General features: G+C 44.9%; 1 protein-coding gene across 3 annotated transcripts in view; it reads right to left on the bottom strand.

Moving 5' to 3' along the window:
* The window catches only part of LOC139066236 (gastrula zinc finger protein XlCGF57.1-like), a 39,362-nt gene extending 35,456 nt beyond the window's left edge, over positions 1–3,906 (bottom strand). For all 3 annotated transcript variants that reach the window (XM_070548614.1, XM_070548615.1, XM_070548613.1), the window contains exon 1: positions 3,595–3,906. The gene's annotated coding sequence lies outside the window, so the exon portion shown is untranslated. The remainder of the gene's footprint in view (positions 1–3,594) is intronic.
* Positions 3,907–4,292: the final 386 nt, after the last annotated feature.

Raw genomic sequence — 4,292 nt, forward strand, 5'->3', positions numbered from 1 at the left:
TTTTCAGCGCCAGCTTCCCACCGCAAATGCTGGGATCGCTTCCACGTGGAGAAGCTCCGGTGATGGATTTATCTTTATTCTTCTTGGGTGAAGATCCCGCTGATGGGAGAAAGCAGTTTAAAGGTTATGTAACAACCCGCAAAGGGACCTTGTGTTTACCCGTAGCTGATGATGGCATTATGATGAGAATGAGGGTTGATGTGGAGGCCACAGTTAGGTGTCTGAGTGTTCAGCCGTTCCTGAGTGAGATGGATGCTAGATTTATGAAGGCTTGCATTGCTGCTCTGTCTTTTTATGGTCCTTTGCCCAAGTTCGTCCCCGTGGGGGATGTTGCAAGTCCCAGCCGGTCAAGACTTAGAAACAGTGGTCAGAGACAAGGGTCACAGAAGGGTCAAGAGGACAAGAGTTCAGGACTTGCTGTCGGGGACAGAACTAGGCCAAGGGTCAAGAGGCAGGCTGGCTTCTCTGGATCCACCCATGGCCCCACCCCTGGATCCACCTCTGGCGGGAAAAGAAGGAATGGAGAAGAGTAAAAGACAGTCCATTTGGATCCAGAAGTCCTCAGGAATGCTGAAGGAAGACCTACAATTTGCTACCAACATGAAGATTTATGACCTGTGCTACCATAAGGAGTGCAACATGTAACTTTTGTGCCCTCAAGTGAATACTGCATGAAGTGATAATGACACCAAAATGTTTTGTGTAGAGCTAAAAAAGTGTATTTGGTAAATGACCTCTTGACCTAAACTGTCAGGAGAGAATGACTTGTGACTCTTACATTGTTTAGAGCAGTCTCAGGAATGATATAAAAACAGCAGCCCAGATCGAAGCTGGGGAGTAGTTTGGGGAGATTCTCAGAAGACAGGAGCTAGTGTAAACTAACTCTCTTATTTAATCATTTAGAACTAATTCCTCCTTGGGGGATAGCGGTTGTTTTTGTAACGAGTTGTCTTAACGGCGATAAAACCAAAATATTAGAGGTTATTTTTGGCTCTGATTGCAGGTTGAAAAAGTCTCTACCAGCTGGAGGGTTGGATTAATTAAATAAATTGATAAATTTATGTTAGCCTGATCAACTAACAAAAATCATTTTATAGTTACCAACCTCCCACATAAGCTGTTAGGGGCATTATTAATCCAGATAATCCAAACAATTGCTGAGAGGATTGGCCTTCCTACAGACTTCACTCTAGTATCTTAACCAAAAGATAACGAGTTTGAAAGAAGTGGACTACTCTGGGGACACTATTCGTGCAAGTCATTTCACCTTTAAAATAAAAGATACGATTCTAATTAGGACGTCCAAAACCAGGGTCTAGTACGATAAAACTCGCCGACACCCCCACAGAACCCTGATAGATGCACTGTCTCATAAGTTCTAACGGAACTGGGTTTTAACGGAACCGGCAAATGGGACGTGCACGCGACAGCCTCAGACAGACTTATTGCTGTTTTATGGTGTGGCTGAATCTGCGATCCGCTGCCACGCGGACTGGAATAACAAATGCTGCAGTAACATGAGATGTGGTCAGGTTCGGAGTCACTGGCTGGAGCGGACCCGACTTTAATACATCATCCCAAAATAGATGCTAATATCTTAATTTGACCTTGAATGAAAAATGTTGTTATAAAACCTCTTAAAATTTTTTATCACAGAGGAGGCAGCTCTCATTTCTGCCTTCAGTCTGACGGCGCGCCGCAGTTTGCGCAGCGTGCACTTATTGAATCTGTGTGTGTGTGTGTGCGCGCGCGGCACAGCTCCACGAAGCTTGGTTTATGCTTGACGCATTCACTTTCCGCTTGGTGATGCGGCTCGCGGATGGAACGCACTTCACAACTTGCAGCGTTTAAGTCACTGTGTCTCGTTATTGGCGCTATTTAAACCAATGTTGTAAAATTACTTCTGCCCAGCCCAGATGTGCTCACATGTGCACCCGTGAGCCGTGGTTCCGCTGGAACACGTCTGAACTCTGACAGACGCACTCTAAACTTCAGATCTTCAGCGCGTGTGAGGTTTACAGTGTCAGAACACCTGCATGAGACAGGGTGTTAATTACCACCTTCAGATTTCTCCAACACCGTTAAAAATGATAAAATACGGAACATATCGGCGTGCGCAGGCCAGAGTGCTGAAGCTCGGCGCATTGTTATTATGAAGTTAGGGCACATGTGGAGGACACACACACACACACACACAAGTAAAATATACTTGTTTTCAATTACATTTATTGGGCCCACTTACTTTTTCTTTGGCCCACCCACAAATGAGTTTTCTGGCAACGCTAATGGTGACACCTGACAGACTTCTCTGAGCTCCGCAGCCATTACACTTTTCATGTCGCGCACCCCCTAGCGGCAGCTCGCGCACCCCTGGGGGTGCGCGCACCACACTTTGGGAATCCCTGTCTTAAGCCATGGCGGACAACGTGGATCCCGGTGGAGTGCGAAAAAGACAGAAAAATTCAAAGGTGTGGGACCATTTTTCACGTCGTAAGGCGGAAAACGTAGTCCAGTGTAAATACTGTAAAATGGATTTAGCCTACCACAACACCACATCCTCGATGCTGCAGCACCTGACCAGGAAACATCCACATGTAAATGTCCCTTCTGCAAGCGGACTCAGAGCCTCTACATGATAATGCATTTTAGCCTGTATTTCTATATATTCTGCGGACACTGCGACTTTTTCGTTTGTAGCACTCAAGTTTCAGCTCACACGGTGGGTCTGGTAGCAACACGTCGGTCTTAAAATGTGCTAAAAAATAGCAGTTTTTACAACACGTCTGACTTTTTACTGTGTACTTGTTATTGATGTCCGTTGTCCCTCAGGATTGCTGCAGGAGGACACGGGTATTTAGGAGTGGCGGAGGAAAACGAAAGAAAGTAAACAAATGTTGTGTGATCAGTGTAATTTGACATAACCACGGCAAACATGCTTTCTCGACAATCCTTGTTAGTGTGAGACAAAAAAAGTGTAGAAATTAAAACGGACGTGTGTTAATAGGGAAACAGCTGGCGAGCCATGTTTGCGCATGCGCCTTGAGCGGTTCTGTTGCTGTTTGGGCCGCAGCCGCTCGCATTTACTGTAAAGTTTAAGTGCTGAAGTTTTGAAAACTAATTTTGAATAAACTTGAAGAATAACTGGCAATTGCTCATTTTAAGAGGTCTTTCATATTTTATAGCATGGTGTTTGATATAATGCTTTACAAACGCAAAAGGGTAATTTATTAGAGTACTCGATTAATCGATAGAATATTCGATAGAGTACTCGATTACAAAAATATTCGATAGCTGCAGCCCAAGATTTCTTTACTGGATGCTAACATCACATCACACTCACGGAGGCACACAGGCGCTCTGCTGCTACAGTCAGTGGAAGGTTATCATCTGGTGTAAAAAGGCGTTCATCACAATTCCCAGATCACGTTTTATTCCACGAAAATCGTCAGAATCCACATTAATCTGGGTGCTAGCTTTACTAGCATGTTGTGCTAGCGTTAGCGGGTCGGATGCTAATGCTAGCACGCTGCTAATGCCCGTAAATGAGCGTGTACAGTAAAGTTAGCCGACATTTTAGAGTGATATGAAGCTTACCGCTCTGCTGCTGTGTCGAGCTGGGTCCAGCCAGCCGCGGGGCCTTTCTGCTGGGCTAAACTAGTTCGTGTCGCACCGCCACGGCTCAACAAAAGCCACCACACCTATAAAACACACTTTTGTTGCCTTTTCTAAGAGATGCTAATGACTCCAACTTGTTGTTTCCGTTTCGGATCTTTATTCCGGGTTACTGTTGGCCGCAGCCCACGTCTTAACTCCAGCAGAAACACCGTTAACGATCTCCGATCACACTAGCTCGTTTTCTTCTAAACAACCGAACCGGAACTCTGCACACAGCCGGCCAAGAACATCCCTTCAACATAAAAGTCCAACCATAACAAATCCCAACCAGTTACACTACTGTACAACAACGTAAGAAGTGACATATATAGCCTATATTTGCGCACTTATGCTAACCACAATCGTAGTTTGAAATAATTTAAATATCATGAAACGTTAAATTTTTTACATTATTTTGAAAAGCCACTGGCTTCTTCCTCTCTAGCTGCGGTGCTTCGCGTGCGCTTCTGATGAGAGACAGTAGCAGGGCCGCATCCAGAGTTTCTAAACTACCGAGGGCCACCATCCGTTATGCCATGCACATTGAGAACAAACTGAAGACTAAAGCTGATTTCAGATTTAATAATTTGTTTAACCCTCTGGAGGCAGGCGTTGCAGATTAGCAACGTAAAAACCTA

This window comes from Nothobranchius furzeri, chromosome 2, assembly GCF_043380555.1.
Source record: "Nothobranchius furzeri strain GRZ-AD chromosome 2, NfurGRZ-RIMD1, whole genome shotgun sequence".
NCBI classification, from domain to species: Eukaryota; Metazoa; Chordata; class Actinopteri; order Cyprinodontiformes; family Nothobranchiidae; genus Nothobranchius; species Nothobranchius furzeri.